The following is an 18,568-nucleotide window of genomic DNA, read 5'->3' as shown; positions in this document are numbered from 1 at the left end:
ACCAAAGAGAGCTGTAAACGCTCGTGATCAACCTCCTCCTCCCCCACTGCCAAGGACTGCTGAAGAGCTGAACACCTTACTTGAGGAAAGGATCTCCGCAGCTATCGCCCAATACGAGGCGAACCGTACCGAACAAAGTGGAGGACCAAGCAATGCAAGGCGCAATGGGAATGGAGATTCATCTAGAGGAAACGCAGCTCAGGGCTGCACTTTCAAGCAGTTTCTCGACTGCAACCCGCTGAACTACGACGACACTGGAGGTGCAGTGGAGTTTGTATGCTGGACGGAAAAGACGGAGGCTACTATCCGTATGAGCAAGTGTATCGCGGATCAACAAGTCACTTTTGCTACAGGGTTGTTTGTTGATGAAGCTTTGACTTGGTGGAATTTGCAAGTCCAGACTCTGGGTGATGATGCTGCGTACGGCATGACGTGGGATAAGCTAAAGGAACGCATGAGAGAGAAGTATTGCTGTCGTGCTGAACTCCAAAGGTTAGAGACGGAGTTCTGGCACTTGACCATGGAAGGTGCTGACATTGCTGGGTATACTCGAAGGTTCCATGATTTGTCGAGAGTGATCCCCTACATGGTGACTCCCGAATTTAAGCGCGTTGAACGCTACATTTGGGGATTGGCCTCAGAATTTCGCAGCATGGTAACTTCGGCCAAACCCGCAACAATCACTAAGGCTGTAACTCTGGTTGTTAGCCTTACTGAAGATGTTGTCCGAATGAAGAAGCTATCACTGAACCCAACAGAAAAGACCGAGACGCATGCTGAGTCGTCTGGTGACAAGAAAAGGAAGTATGTGAATCTGAATCAAGCGACACGCAACAACAAGGGTTTCAACAACAAGAAGCGTGACCCCAACCCGCCTCAGGAGGCGAAAACTCTTGCAACCATGAATGACGCTCCTGCCAAAAGGTACCTGGGCCCTCTGCCCATTTGCAACAATTGCAAGCGTCATCACGAAGGGGTTTGTCGCATTCCAAAATGCGACAAGTGTGGAAAGCTGGGTCACCATACTGAGGATTGTTGGGGTAAAGGAAAGAATGGGAATGGAAACCGCAACGGTGCCGGCAATAGGAATGGTGGAAATGGAAATGACAATGGTAACGGAAAGGGGCAGAACCAAGGATGCTTCAGTTGTGGAAGCAAGGACCATTTCATGAAAGACTGCCCAAAGGGAAACAATGCTCAGGCTCGAGCATTTGTAATTGGAGCAAGGAACGCACGCGAGGACCCTAATGTGGTCACTGGTATGTTTCTCGTTAACAATCACTTTGCATCCAAATTATTTGACATTGGTGCCGACTATAGCTTCATGTCTGTGGAATTTAAACGTATGCTTAGGATAGAATCTAGTAGATTAGATATTCCTTATTCCATAGAACTAGCCAATGGTAAATTTGTTGAATCGGGCAAAGTTGTTAGAGGTTGCACATTAGAACTTGGTGAACGAAGATTTAGCATCGATCTCTTACCTATTCAATTAGGTAGCTTCGACGTGGTGGTCGGAATGGACCGGTTGTCCAAGAACAAGGCTGAAGTTGTTTGTCACGAGAAAATCATTCGCATCCCTCTTGCGAATAATGAAACTCTCATCGTACATGGAGAAAAGCGAGACGCGCCTCTATGAATCATCAGTTGTATGAAGGCACAGAAGTGCTTAAGGAAAGGATGTGTCGCCTTCCTGGCACATGTTGTAGACAAGAAGGCTGAGGAGCCGAAACTCGAAGACATTCTTGTGGTGAAGGAATTCCCTGATGTTTTTCCCAAAGATCTGCCAGGACTACCTCCGCAACGACAAGTCGAATTCCATATAGACTTGGTTCCAAGAGCCGCTCCTGTAGCCAAGGCACCCTATCGGCTTGCACCATCCGAAATGCAAGAATTATCTACACAACTCCAGGATTTGTTGGATAAAGGATTCATAAGACCAAGCTTCTCGCCTTGGGGAGCTCCAGTATTGTTTGTGAAGAAGAAGGATGGAACTCTGAGGATGTGTATCGACTACAGAGAGTTGAACAAGCTCACTATCAAGAATCGGTACCCGCTACCGAGGATTGATGACTTATTTGATCAGTTGCAAGGATCAAGCTACTATTCCAAGATCGATCTTCGATCTGGATACCATCAGTTAAGGATTCAAGAGGAAAGCGTACCAAAGACTGCATTCAGAACACGCTATGGGCATTACGAGTTCCTTGTGATGCCATTCGGACTGACAAACGCGCCAGCGGTATTTATGGATCTGATGAACCGCGTATGCAAACCATATCTCGATAAATTCATGATTGTATTTATCGATGATATCCTGATTTACTCACGAACCAAAAAAGAGCGCGAACAACACCTCAGGACAATTCTGGAACTACTGAAGAAAGAGAAACTTTATGCAAAGTTCTCAAAGTGCAAATTCTGGATTCGCGAAGTGCAGTTTCTTGGTCACGTTGTGAATGAGAAGGGCATTCATGTAGACCCATCCAAGATTGAAGCAATAAAGAATTGGGAAGCCCCCAAAACCCCAACTGAAGTTCGACAATTTTTGGGCTTAGCAGGCTATTACCGACGGTTTATTGAGAATTTCTCCAAGATAGCCCAACCGTTGACAACCCTTACACAGAAAGACAAGAAATACGACTGGGGTTACAAGCAGGAAGAAGCCTTCCAGCTGCTCAAAAATAAGCTATGCGATGCACCGATACTATCCTTGCCCGAAGGCACTGAAGACTTCGTGGTTTACTGCGACGCTTCGCGACAAGGTTTGGGTTGCGTGCTCATGCAATGCCAGAAAGTCATCGCTTACGCCTCAAGACAATTGAAAGTGCGTGAAAGAAATTACACCACGCACGACTTGGAACTAGGTGCGGTGGTATTCGCCTTGAAGATCTGGTGACATTATTTATATGGTACTCGATGTACAATCTTCACAGATCACAAAAGTCTACAACACATATTTGATCAGAAGGAATTAAACATGCGTCAGCGACGATGGGTCGAGCTACTAAACGATTATGACTGTGAAATTAAGTACCATCCTGGAAAGGCAAACGTTGTAGCAGACGCGTTGAGCCGAAAAGAAAGGTTTAAGACCCTAAGGGTTCGAGCATTGGAAATGACTATTCAAACGAAACTCACAGCACGCATTCAGGACGCACAACAAGAAGCCCTTAAGGTGGAAAACCGTAAAGTTGAATACCTCCGGGGTATGTTGAAATATATGGTGCCAAATGAAGAGGGAGCCTTATACTTTAAGAAGCGTATTTGGGTTCCGCTCTATGGCAAAATTCAAGAAGTCATCCTTGATGAAGCACACAAATCGAGATACTCGATCCATCCAGGATCGGACAAGATGTATCAAGACTTAAAAGAATACTATTGGTGGCCGAGACTCAAGAGCGACGTTGCTGTCTATGTTGGAAAATGCCTAACCTGTGCTAAGGTTAAGGCTGAATATCAGAAACCGTCCAGCCTACTACAACAACCAGAGATACCCATGTGGAAGTGGGAGCAAATCTCGATGGACTTCATAACAAAATTACCCAGGACCCCTAGAGGGCACGATATGATTTGGGTGATAGTTGATCGATTGACGAAATCTGCGCATTTCCTACCAATCCGAGAGAAGGATAGCACGGGAAAGCTTGCTGAGATATACTTAAAAGAAATTGTGGTACATCATGGAGTGCCTATATCAATTATTTCAGACAGAGATGGACACTTTGTCTCAAGAATCTGGAAATCCTTTCAGGAAGCCTTTGGATCTCAATTAGATCTAAGCACGGTATTCCACCCGCAAACAGATGGCCAAAGTGAACGAACCATACAAACATTAGAAGATATGCTTCGCGCATGTTTCATGGACCTAGGCGGCAGCTGGGATACTCATCTACCTTTAGTTGAGTTTTCCTACAATAACAGTTATCATACAAGCATAAAAGCCGCACCATTCGAAGCTCTGTATGGCCGCAAGTGCCGATCGCCCTTATCTTGGGCAGACGCTGGAGATAAACGTATGGTTGGTCCTGAACTTGTACAAGAGACAACCGACAAGATTATGCAGATCCGAGAGCGCATTAAGGTGGCTCGCGATCGACAAAAGAGCTACGCTGATCGAAGACGAAAACCATTAGAATTCGATGTGGGAGACAAAGTGTTGTTAAAGGTCTCACCTTGGAAGGGCGTAGTAAGATTTGGAAAACGTGGAAAGCTGAATCCACGATACATCGGACCATTCAAGATGTTAGAAAGAATTGGTACCGTGGCATACAAGTTGGAATTACTGGAAGAACTTAATGGAGTACATGATACGTTCCATGTATCCAACCTCAAGAAGAGTCCAACACAAGAAAACTTGATCATCCATGCGGATGAAGTGCATATTGATGACACCCTCCGATTTACAGAACAACCCGTCGAGGTTACAGACTGGAAAGTCAACAAGACCAGGAGGAGCAGTGTCAAGCTTGTCAAAGTACGTTGGAAATCTAAGCACGGACCCGAGTACACGTGGGAACGTGAAGACCAGTTTAAAGAAAAGTACCCCCACCTGTTCAAGAAGACTCCTACGAGAGTTAGTTCAGCCTGAATTTCGGGACGAAATTCTTTTAACGGGGGGAGACTGTGACAACTTGCACCAAACCGGTAATTTCAGTACATTTTAGTTATTATTTAATGACTGCAATTATGTGCTTAAATGTCAACATTGTCTGATTACATTTTATACAAGTGAATTCATGCATGTTTGATACTACAAGAATTACTTTATGCATTAATGAACAGTGTTGCATCAGAAATACTAGTAAACTCACCGGTAAGACACATGGTGTCAACTTCTGCAGAAAGCAGTTAGACAATAGAATTGGAGCCTAGGTGTAGGTCCAACGACAAGAATACATTAAAACCCAAGAGTACATACAAGGGTTTATATATAGACTTTCCGGAAGCTAAAATACGCACTAAAAAGCACCCGAAATACACTTTAAAGGCTGAGTTTTATATAATTCAGCAATATAACAAGATAGTACCATGCAAAAACATGACTAAATGGTCCATGATACTTCCCTAAGTGTTGGTAATTGAAAGTGTCACAAAAGAATACTTAAAAGACACTAAACGGTGGAATTTAGCACTTTAACGAACCGGTATCTAACCGAACAACCGGACATTACCCGGAACATCAAAATATTACTAGAAGCATTGTTTTAATGTTTCTGAGCTAGTTATGGTTCCCGAACACCATAACATCTCTTATAACTTAATAACACACTAAATCCCTAAACTTTATACTTGAAAGCTTGCTTATTTATGTATTTAGAAAATGAAATTTACACTCCCCCCCCCATATTGTTCACGGTTACAACAAGGGTGGCCCCACCATAATCTTTCAAGATCCTTCAATATCCTACTTAAATCTTTTCTAGATCCATTTTGATACACATAATCTTCCTTGGATTCTCTAGAATATGATAAGATCTTGTGAAGTACTATATAGATAACATAAGAGATCATTCTTCACTTCACACCATCAACCTCCTTCCTCCCCTCTCCATTCTCGGCCGCCCCCCACACCACACACCACCATCATTTCTCAATCAAGTTCATCCATTTCAAGCTTCACATAAGGTGCAAGAAGGTGTTTAAGAAGGTTTGGTGCTTGAAGAACTTGAAGGACCTCTCTTGTGTGCTTTTATCCACTCCATATTCTTCATTGTTCTTCCCTAGCTTTAAGCTAGTTGTAAGATTCTTGAACACCCTTATTACTTCATATTTTTAGTGGATAAAATATATATTATGTTGAAATAACTAGAACACTAAAAGACATACACATGAATCTTGAAACACAAAGTGAAATATGATGATATCTTGATGAAATAGTGTTGTTTGGTGTATGAATGATAATTGTTTGTTGATTTCTTGAGATGATGATGTTAATCATCACATGAAGCTTGCTAGATGATGTTTAAACACTTAATCTAGCAAGTGGGAGGACGATTATATAACAACCTAGAATAATCATCTTCTTGTAAAGACATGAACTTGAAGAATAAAAATGATTTCTTGTAAGATGATAAACAAAGTAAACTAGTGAACTTGTAGATCCAAGATTTATGAATGATTTTCCAAGAAAACCGAGTTCAAAATACGATTTTTAGAAGATATTGGTTTTTACTCAAACCTACACTATTTTTAGTAGAAAAACAAGTGTATAAACACTTATGAAACAAGAAAAATACAAAAGAAGTATTTTTAGAAAAATCATCTTACAAGTTGTAAATGACTAAATCCTTCAAGAATGAGATTTACAAACAAACAACCATGTTTTTAAGGGTAACTAAACCTACTAAATAACATGGTATGTTATTACAAGTTTTTACAAAAACTTCAAGTTCATGGTGTAGTGAAATTACTTGATTTTGACACTCGGAAAGTGTTGAATAAGTTGATGATTGTTGTGTTGATTTTAAAATAAAATAAACACATGTTTTGAAAACATGGGAAACCACAATTTTTAGGGGAAACTATGTCAAAATTTTTATAAATTTTGACACTTAGAAAAATATAAGTTTTTGAGAAACTTATTCCCTAAAAATGTATCAAAAAATATTTACCAAGGTTTCCCCAATATTTGTGTTAAGAAATGATGATTTCTTCAAGACTAAAAATTGATATTAAGTATGTATATTTTTGAGAAAAATATATATATTTATTGATCACCGAATTTTGTGCTAAGTGTATGTAGTATGTATTACATGTAATGGTGTATTAGGACTTGAAAATACACTAAATACTCCTAAGAAGTGGAAATACAAAAATACACATACAACATACTTAGACAAATACAAGAAAATATATTTATGAAAATATATTACTTGATAGAATAAATAACTTGGACAAGTTATGAACATGAAATGAAGTTTTTGGACAAGATACACAATTCGGGTGAAAAATACAAGATACTTATATTTATTGTTGAGAAAATAATATAAGTAAGACACGTAGTTAAAAATATAAATTATTTTTAACACAAGAACACATATACAAAAGAAAGTGACTTGTACTTATGCGATACAAGTCTAGTGACTAACGTTAATAAAACATGTCACACCCCGAATTTCCACGTGTCACCGGTGGGCCCGGTGGGGAGTATCGTGACGTAGTTGATAACATCATAGTCAAACAACACAATTTATAAATGCACAGCGGAAGCAAAAGATAAATATATTACAATCCGAATATAAAGTAATATCAAGTATTACAACGGAAAGTAGAGGATCCACAGGCGGATCTTAAAATTTAAATGTTGTTCAACAGACTTTAGGCGCCTAGAACTTGCAAGATTCCTTATTAACGCACTGAGCAGCTTCCAGCCTATTACGTACTTGTACCTGTCACTTAGACTTTGGAAAATACGTCAGTTTTCACTGGTAAATACACTCAACTGACTCATTTGAAAAGAGTTTAAGAAAATTGGTTTAGGCGCACAAGGCACAACACTTGATTAAGATGCACAAGGCAAGATTAATCTTTTATACTTGGGACAAACTATATCTCATGTTATCAGTTTTACATAACTTGCTCTACATACGGGGCCCGGTTCTATGCCGGTTCAAGATTAACCGACACACCACTATTCCCTTATTGGGAATCCCTTATTGGGTATAATCGATTTATAAGCATATAGCATCTGTCAGGTGTATGCCTACACCCCGTGCTTAGGTCGTGGCCATTGCATTTAATGAGTCAAGGATATCCAGGACACGGTCGCATTAACCCCCAATGTTTCAGTCAAGCAATACGAATTAAAAACAGGTTATTTGGATTTCCCGACTCATTGGTCTTCGAATCCCATACCTGACCATGCGGTATTTATATTACCGTATCCCAAGCCCGTAATAGGGAAAATAAGTTAAGAGTATTTACCTGAGCTAGCTCCTGTCTTAAATAGCAAGAATTATAATAACTCAGCCGTATTCACTTAAGTAAGCGTAGGTACAATTTACCGGAAGGCTCTAGTCTGGAACAATGGTATAAATAACCAATTAGAATACTAACGGGTCTTTAATTAAGCCTAAACTTAGACCGGTTAGTTTTAAGGAAATATACGGTTCAAGCGCACGATTAAGCGAAGACCGGATAGAACGTGATTTAGACCCGACAAGTTTGAATACTTGTATAATATGGGTATACTAAATACATTCTGGATTTTGAGACAAAAATGATAACGTTTGACCCGTTTCGGTCAATTTATGCAAACTAGCTACATAAACCGAACCGAACGCTAAAAGAGCGTTACGGGTAACCAAAAGAGTCATATGCAAGTTCCCTGAGATAATATGTTTTAAATAGGTTATAATATCAGCAAGTTGTGTTCTATTATGCCCCGGATGAATTTAAACTCAATTTATGCCTTATAAGGGCATTTTGGTCATTTAAGAGATTATAAAAGAGTTAAATTGGAAATCTGAGTTACAGGTCTGATTTATACAGTATATATACTTAATTTTGACATATTATAACAGTAGGGTATGACCCGTTTATGAAAATTATCATTTAAAATCAAACTATGCACCGTAGGGGTATTTTGGTAATTTCATAAGGGCTAAAAATGTCAAAACTGGAAACCTGAGTTCAAAAACTTATACTTACTGTTATTTTATAAAAATATGCTAAATACATCAGTAGGTATAATCCTTATATGCTTAATATGGTTATAGCGCATACTATGCGTTAAAAACGCTTAGGAAGGCGATTTAGAGCCGTTTCCGGGTTTTCAAAAGAAAGCTGAGATTTTTATATTTCCAGAATGCTCAAAATACTTTATTTAACAAATAAAATCAGTAGAAAAAGGTTTGGGGTCAAAAGGATTTATAAAACTCGTTTTATCGCTTAAAAGGTCAAAACCGGTATTAACCGAATCAAACTTAGAGACCTATGATACGATCAGCCAAAAATTAATTAAAAATATTCAAAAATCTCAAAATATTATATAACATCAGTGGGTAAAAAGTTTTATATCAAGAAGTGGCCTTAAATAGGTTATACGCTAAATGCGCCGTTTATTTAACATAAAGCTATAGTTTTACGATATCTGCCATAACTCTAAATCCGGACCTCCAACTGATATCAAATTTTCGGTGCAAGTTTATAAATCATTAATAAAGATTTCTACTCTTTCACTTTTCCAAAAATCACGTTTTATATCAAAAAGGGCAAAATAGTCAACTTTTAAGCATAATCGGAAACATGCATATGAATCGGTTAAGCATGGAATAAATTTGCAAAATTCCAGAGAGTTAAACATAAATATAAATGGTTCAAAATAAGCTCTAAAGCATATCTCAAACATGCATGCACGGATCCGAATCGAGAGTCAAAGAAAAAGTCGTTTTGTAAGACTTTCGGTTCCGATCCGAGTTTATACTAAAGATCGTCGAGTTGATTATGATAAAACACATTCTTATATTCATTATAAAGTTATTTTGATGATCAAACTGATTGCATGTCATCTACATTATCATTTATGCTATATTTTGCAAAAACACTTCCTGTTGACTTTTTAAGAACAACTTTGACTCGACAAATAGCATGCTTAGAGTGGGAATCAGAGAATACCCTTTTGAGGGTTTGTTTCCCACATAAATACCAACTTATAGGTACTTTCAATTTGAGAAATGGCTGAGCCAGAATCGTTTAATCGAAAAGTCAAACTATAACTATGACGGATTGACTTTTGGCTAATGATCAAAGCTAGAACGAATTAGAGGAAGTTATGGATGCTTACAAGAGTCCTAATGAAGCTTAGTTATCACTATGAAGGTGCCTTGTTGTCCAGAAAGCTCCAGATTACCTCTTGTGAATTTTTGAAGTTTCAAGTGTTCTTGTTTTCTACTCAAGAACTCAATTGTGAAGCTTTTGATCTGAATTTAAGGGTGTTTCAGAGTTTATGAGAGAGCCCCAGGTGTCCTACCTTGCATGTAATTCAATTGGTGCATTTGGGAGGTGGTATTAGCTGTAAACAACTTGGAATCAGGCCCTTAACTGCAATAACCCGATTTCTGTCGCTGGGCAGGCCTCGCGTCACACCTAGGGCCCTAGGTGTGACACCTAGCCCCATCTGATCCTCAAATCTCTTTTAATGTTGAAGTTTTGGTCCTTGGTCCTTTATTACGTGGTTTTGGCTATCAATCTTGCTCATTAGACCCTCAAACTTGGTTTTTATGGACCTTGGGACATTTACCAACATGGTAAAGTCCTCGGTTAACTTTGCGCTCACCCGAAAAGTCATGAAATTCGACTTTGACGCTTTTAACCCTTCATGTACGGTTTTGGTCATAACTTTCTCATACGATAACGAAACTTCATGAAATTTTTACCACATATTCTTGTGAGTATATTTTATCATTACAAAGCTTCGGGTCTGCCAAAAGATCACTCAGAGGTATAAATTCAACATGTTGACACTTTTAGCCCCTGTAGTTTGTAATTTCTCACTTTCGTGCATTTTCCGCTTCGTATGATCCATGATCTATCCGTTTAGGGTTATAAACACCATGTAGGGTTATTGTAGAGTCTATTTAACCATTGTTGACACTTTGGACCCTTATATTCCATAGTTTTCATTGTTTGTCAACTTTAGTCCCTCTAAAGTATATTTTCACATATCCAAAGTCTATGACACGTGTCAATGCATTATTGGACGTAATTTTTCGAGGTGTTACATCCTCACCCCCTTAAAAGAAATCTCGACCTCGAGATTTACTGGAACAAATGAGGGTATTTTTCTTTCATCGTGGATTCTACTTCCCATGTGTATTAGGGACCTCTACGGGCATCCCACTTGACCTTAACTATAGGCACATGCTTCCTTCGAAGCTTCTTCACCTGTCGATCCTCAATCGACAATGGTTTTTCCACGAACTTCAAACCTTCATCTATGTGTACATCTGTATGCGGTATAACCAGTGATTCGTCAGCGAAACACTTCTTCAGATTACAGGTGCGGAACACATTATGTATAACGCTAAGTTCTTCAGGCAAGTTTAACTTATAAGCAACTGACCCGATACACTCAACAGTCTTGAAGGGTCCTATGTACCTCGGGCTTAGCTTGCCTTTCTTACCAATTCGCATCACCCCCTCCCAGGGCGATACCTTAAGTAACACTTTATCACCTACATCGAAGTGAAAATCTTTGCGCTTTGGATCCGCATAACTTTTCTGCCTATCCCTGGCAGCTTTCTAACGATCGCGAATCTGAATGATCTTGTCCGTCATCTCGCAAACGATTTCTGGTCCTGATAGTTGGACATCTCCAACTTCTGCCCAACATATAGGCGATCTACACTTCCTACCGTATAAGGCCTCAAAAGGCGCAGCCCTAATACTAGTATGGTAGCTATTTTTATAGGAGAACTCTATCAAGGGTAGGTGGTTATCCCAACTGCCACCTAAATCAATCACACATGCTCAAAGCATGTCTTCCAACGTTTGGATGGTACGCTCACTCTGTCCGTCTGTCTGCCAAACCGTTATGTGATAGTGCGTCTTGACTTATTGGCGAAACATATCCTTTAATCCTTAGGGTGTAATATATTGCGAGCTCCACCAAGCTCCTTAAATAGGTTTTAGCTCATAAGTTATTTGATCTTGATATATTCGATTACTTCGAATGATTTCATATATTCAGAGCTTACTAGCCTGACAATTAACAGATTGGAACACCTTTCTAGGGTGATATCTTTTGTTGAACCTTATTTCTTAACAGGAACTTAGGAGGTTTGCTATTTCCATGAATCCTTGATTCTCTGCCGAATACTGGCAACTTATAGATGGTTATGGATTTGCTCGATCTTATTCGTTGTTTCCAAGGCAACTTTTAGATCCTGATAATTGGACTTACAAATTTTCTGTCTAGCAATAGATGTTTAACATCTTATCTATACAAGGTCTCCCAAAGGAGCAGCATTGATACTTATATAACAACTATTACCGAAAACCTTATCTTAAGGCGATATGGTTATTCCAACCACTGCTTGACTAATCTCAAAGAATAGTTGTTCCTTACAGCTAGTCGAATAAATCGACGATCCTGGCAGCAATTGGGGATTCCTAGTTATTGCCTAAATAGGGTTGCGGTAATCAATGCATAAGCAAGATGAACCGTCTTTCTTATTTACTAAAAATCGGAGTTCTTAGAACTTTAAATTTTGGCTTTACGAAACCTTATCCAAAACTTATTGATTTGGCTCTTAGTTCTTCCTATTTTGTTGGTAGTAACAGATATAAGATTCTTACAATAACTGCAGCCCTAAGCGGGATGTTTGTCCTAACATCCTCTTGCCTCTCAGAAGGTAAACATGGTAATTCTTATAAAGAAGCTAATTATGACACATAGAGATGTCAGAGATTTCCGCATTCTCGGGCTTTGGCTCATCTATCGCTGTCGGTGTCACATAAATGACACATTCCCTTTACCATTGCAAGGATGCCCTAAGTAGAGATACTTATAAGGACATTTTTATATTGGATATCTTCTTTGAATACTACTAGTCGACTTTAGTACTATATGACCATCGGGATATCTTCGGGGATCCCATGCATTAAACCTCCATACTGATCAGGCATGGAAGCAATCTATGGGACACACTAGGATACGCAAATCCTCATATGGTACTCTTATCAAACATAGTTTGGCATTCGCAGACGATAGAAAACAATGAGAAAAATAATAAAATAAAATAAATAATATATATTGTAGTACTCTTTCTGGGGAAGAGTACTCCAGATTCTTATGAAAGGATTATCTCCGAGGATGGGAGAGAGGTCATTAAAGATTCCATTGGTAAATTATACCTCATATCTAATATATGGAGTCCTTATGAATGTAATCCAGAGTTTGCTAAGCTTATGGTTTGCTAAAGGTTTATTATCCCTTGCATCAATGTAAAAATACTTAGCAGTCACTATCAATGCTAAATGGTAAAGGACATACCTAATGCTATTATCGATGTGCACTGTCTCAGGTATTCAACCGGTAGTCCAGGCGGTTCCTTTCTTATCCTTTCCAGACTTAGCTGCTCCTTTCTTGGCAGCCTTAGGGCAATTAGTACTGATGTGTCCCTTTTCACCACAGCTGAAACAGTTTGCATCCTTCATGTCCCTACATTCGTGGGACTGGTGGCCAGCTCTTTTACAGATGCCACATTGCTTTATCTTTTGGTTTAATCGACACTGCCCCCAATGTCTTCTTTTGCAGGTTTTGCATGTAGGCTTTTTGTTGGAATCCTGTTGGTTATTGTTGAGCTTGGATTTGCTCTTCTTAGGGTTCTGAGAGTTATCCTCCTCCCTTTGTCTTTTGTCATTAGTTTCATTCATGAACGACTTTTGTCTCACTATATCTAGAGTGAGAGACAAGGATAGATCTACAGCTGATCTGTAGTTGATTGGCCTTGAAGCCTTAACATCCCCTTTTATTTCTGGTGCCAAACCACCGATGAAACGCGCAATGCGTTTTGGTTCTGGGGTAATTAAATAGGGTACCAGTCTAGATAGGGAGTTAAAGTCGGTAACATATTGCTGACAATTTAGGTTTTTCATTGTGAGAGTCAGAAAATCTGTCTCCACCTTTTCCACTTCGTGTTGTGGACAGTAGTTCACTTTGATAAGGTCCACAAACTTGGACCATCCCATAAGGTATAGGGGAATTTTCCCCGTGGACTGCATCGTGGCCCTCCACCATACAAGAGCCTCTCCCTTAAAAGATTGTGAAACAAATTTTACTACGTCCTTGTCAGCACAATCGCTGATGTCCACAACCGTTTCCATTTCCTCAAGCCATTCCATAGCATCAATTGCTCCTTTTTCGCCATTGAAATCTCTGGGTTTGCATGAGACGAAATATTTGTAGGTGCACCCGCCCTCAGTTGAACGGGGCTTATCATAGAGTACTAACTCTTGAGGTTCGCTCTTTTCATCTGAAGAGTGAACGGAGCTCTCCTTACGAGCTGATGTATGCGTTTCCGTGTGGATCTTTGAGTGAGTGACACTCGGTTCCTTTTTGTTCTCAAGGACCTTATCCACAACTTCACTAATTGCTGCGCTAATCAAGGCCTGAAGAGTAGTGCCATTAACATTTATATTTATATTTGCATCCTTGTTTTTAGCCGCTGTATTGCTGTGTGCTTCGTCGGAAACCTCCATTCTGGATCTTTGGTACTAACACCAAAATTAACATATGCTTAGATGCAAGTTATTCTGGAATCATCGTAATGGATGATTTATAAAGTCATGGTATTACTAAACCATAATGGTTGTTAGGTTTATAACTTCCTTATAGTATGCTACTAGAAAGTATGTCAATTATATTTAGCCTAGGTCAAAAAGGACCATCAATTGTGTTTATGGTTTGGACCGAGTCCATTACCTTTTGACTGGGGATCACAATGTCACAACTGTCCTTGTCATAACGACAATCTTTAGATAGTTGGAAGGCTTGTCATGAAGGACATTAATAATCATAGGCCCGAAGGCCTTGTCACAAAGGACATACAAAATATGGCACTTAAGGCATTAATATATAAGCTGCAATCATATTGGATCAGAGATCTTAAGGTTCGAACATAGTTCTTCACCTTTGGACAGAGAGTCAAAGACTACAACCGTCATCTTTTGGAAGATAATTTATTTTGCCACAAAGGCTAGTCAATGTACATCATTCTGACTAACTAGATGATTGTGAGCCCCAGAGGAGTCAGCCGAGGAGAAGCTTTGAAGGCTACAAACCAAGAAGTAATAGCTTACTTAATTATAGGGAATTGTCGAACTTGATAATTTAAATAGCCATGGTGCAAACAAACCATATAGGCCAATAGATAGTATTAAGTTTATTTGATCATGTTTTGCCTAGGTTTTTAGATAAACCATCTTTGGAGTTTGAACGGAATATAATCCTTCATATTTATTAGACAGGGGACATAAATCACGACTGTCAATGTCATAGTGACATTTTATATAGCACAACGGCTTGTTCCATAGGACTTTTCGATGGCACAGATGCCTTGTCACTAGGGAAATTTTAAACATAATCAATGATTCCTTTGGATCGGAAAATTTCATAATTCATTGTCTTGACAAGAAGTTATGAAATAAAACTATCGTTTTCATGTATGCATCTTTGCCCGTAGGTATACATCCCAGGTGGATGTTTAGATGTGTACATCATGTTCGACGTTTATTAGCCATGATTCCTATTGATCATATAGGCTAATTAAGGGGTTTGGAAGTTCAAATATAAAGGTGACAATCGTGATTTTATCGTATTACTGATGTCGGGAGTGTTAACACGTTTTCAAGTGTTTAATAAGGATCTGAATCTCTTTTAAACAGATTTTACCACTTTAGCTAGGTCTTTAATGACATTCAAGCTAGGTATCCTTTTAAGATTCTCCTTTAATATTTATACTGGCAGGAAAAGAAGGATATCTATTTTATTCAGGATTTTCATTATAATTATCCTAAATTATTTAAAATATAACTATGGCACAAAAAGCCTAGTCACGTAGACAAGTTTAATTTATAACCAGGATTTCCACAGAATCGAGGTATTTGGGTCTGAGTTACAGTTCATTACCCTTCTTGACAGTGAGTTGCAGACTTCTACTGTCTCTTAGTCCCAGAGGACGTTATTTATTACCCGTAGGCACTTCATCCTTAAGGGATGGCTATTTTACTTACAGGGAATTTTAAATAAATCCCAATTTGCAAATTTATTACCCGTAGGCACTTCATCCTTAATGGGTGGCTGTTTTACTTACAGGGAATTTTTTTTAAATAAATCCCAATTTTCAAATTTATTACCCGTAGGCACTTCATCCTTAATGGATGACTGTTTTACTTACAGGGAATTTTTTAAATAAATCCCAATTTTCAAAGATGGCCTGTGTGATTTATACTGCATCACAATTTGCCCAGCATGTTAACACACTTTCAGATGTTACATAAATTTGGAATCTTTTTAACAGGTTCTACCATCTTGGCCATGTCTGCGACGACACGTGGCTAGGTTTCACCCCTAAGATTCTCTTTTTAACATAACGCAGATCAATCCTAAGTTGAGACGTTAATTATGGATCTGAATCTAATTATGGAGATACCATCTTGGCTCTGTCTTAAATGACACCTGAGCTAGGTCTTGTCCCTTTTTAGATTTTGCCATCTTATAATAATGGTAGATCTTTGCAAAAAGGAATGTTACTTTAATTTATTTCATATATTATATTCTTATATATTGAATAAATGAAATTTTGATAAAGTATTCCAATGATTTTTAAAATACTGAATTGTCCTAAAAGGAACTTAAAGGAAATAATGTTGTCCTCAAAGGGACCAAAAGATAAATACCGTTATAAAACTTCTAAGGAAACGATCTTCAGTAAAAGGAGTCTCTTCCTCGTTATTTTATTCCAGAATGCTTTCTCCTTGGATGTTCATTTCATTTTAGCCGTGGTACGAAACTCAGCATCTCGGGGCTCCGGCTGTGGGGAACTCCTATTACGGCTCCTTCGCTTGGCGACGTATCCAATATATAAAATAATTGGAAGCAATAAATTCCAGATTAGAATCGGGAGTATTCCTATGTTAAGTCTAGACTCAAGTATGTGCAATTGTGTCACTGAGATTAAACACATTAGGATAGTGTTTAATTCACTCAGCGTTGGCTCTTATACCAACCTGTCACACCCCGAATTTCCACGTGTCACCGGTGGGCCCGGTGGGGAGTATCGTGACGTAGTTGATAACATCATAGTCAAACAACACAATTTATAAATGCACAGCGGAAGCAAAAGATAAATATATTACAATCCGAATATAAAGTAATATCAAGTATTACAACGGAAAGTAGAGGATCCACAGGCGGATCTTAAAATTTAAATGTTGTTCAACAGACTTTAGGCGCCTAGAACTTGCAAGATTCCTTATTAACGCACTGAGCAGCTTCCAGCCTATTACGTACTTGTACCTGTCACTTAGACTTTGGAAAATACATCAGTTTTCACTGGTAAATACACTCAACTGACTCATTTGAAAAGAGTTTAAGAAAATTGGTTTAGGCGCACAAGGCACAAAACTATTTTGACACTTGATTAAGATGCACAAGGCAAGATTAATCTTTTATACTTGGGACAAACTATATCTCATGTTATCAGTTTTACATAACTTGCTCTACATACGGGGCCCGGTTCTATGCCGGTTCAAGATTAACCGACACACCACTATTCCCTTATTGGGAATCCCTTATTGGGTATAATCGATTTATAAGCATATAGCATCTGTCAGGTGTATGCCTACACCCCGTGCTTAGGTCGTGGCCATTGCATTTAATTAGTCAAGGATATCCAGGACACGGTCGCATTAACCCCCAATGTTTCAGTCAAGCAATACGAATTAAAAACAGGTTATTTGGATTTCCCGACTCATTGGTCTTCGAATCCCATACCTGACCATGCGGTATTTATATTACCGTATCCCAAGCCCGTAATAGGGAAAATAAGTTAAGAGTATTTACCTGAGCTAGCTCCTGTCTTAAATAGCAAGAATTATAATAACTCAGCCGTATTCACTTAAGTAAGCGTAGGTACAATTTACCGGAAGGCTCTAGTCTGGAACAATGGTATAAATAACCAATTAGAATACTAACGGGTCTTTAATTAAGCCTAAACTTAGACCGGTTAGTTTTAAGGAAATATACGGTTCAAGCGCACGATTAAGCGAAGACCGGATAGAACGTGATTTAGACCCGACAAGTTTGAATACTTGTATAATATGGGTATACTAAATACATTCTGGATTTTGAGACAAAAATGATAACGTTTGACCCGTTTCGGTCAATTTATGCAAACTAGCTACATAAACCGAACCGAACGCTAAAAGAGCGTTACGGGTAACCAAAAGAGTCATATGCAAGTTCCCTGAGATAATATGTTTTAAATAGGTTATAATATCAGCAAGTTGTGTTCTATTATGCCCCGGATGAATTTAAACTCAATTTATGCCTTATAAGGGCATTTTGGTCATTTAAGAGATTATAAAAGAGTTAAATTGGAAATCTGAGTTACAGGTCTGATTTATACAGTATATATACTTAATTTTGACATATTATAACAGTAGGGTATGACCCGTTTATGAAACTTATCATTTAAAATCAAACTATGCACCGTAGGGGTATTTTGGTAATTTCATAAGGGCTAAAAATGTCAAAACTGGAAACCTGAGTTCAAAAACTTATACTTACTGTTATTTTATAAAAATATGCTAAATACATCAGTAGGTATAATCCTTATATGCTTAATATGGTTATAGCGCATACTATGCGTTAAAAACGCTTAGGAAGGCGATTTAGAGCCGTTTCCGGGTTTTCAAAAGAAAGCTGAGATTTTTATATTTCCAGAATGCTCAAAATACTTTATTTAACAAATAAAATCAGTAGAAAAAGGTTTGGGGTCAAAAGGATTTATAAAACTCGTTTTATGGCTTAAAAGGTCAAAACCGGTATTAACCGAATCAA

Source organism: Helianthus annuus, chromosome 9, assembly GCF_002127325.2.
Source record: "Helianthus annuus cultivar XRQ/B chromosome 9, HanXRQr2.0-SUNRISE, whole genome shotgun sequence".
Lineage (NCBI taxonomy): Eukaryota > Viridiplantae > Streptophyta > Magnoliopsida > Asterales > Asteraceae > Helianthus > Helianthus annuus.
The sequence above is the reverse complement of the archived record's forward strand: the minus strand, read 5'-3'. Positions refer to the sequence as shown.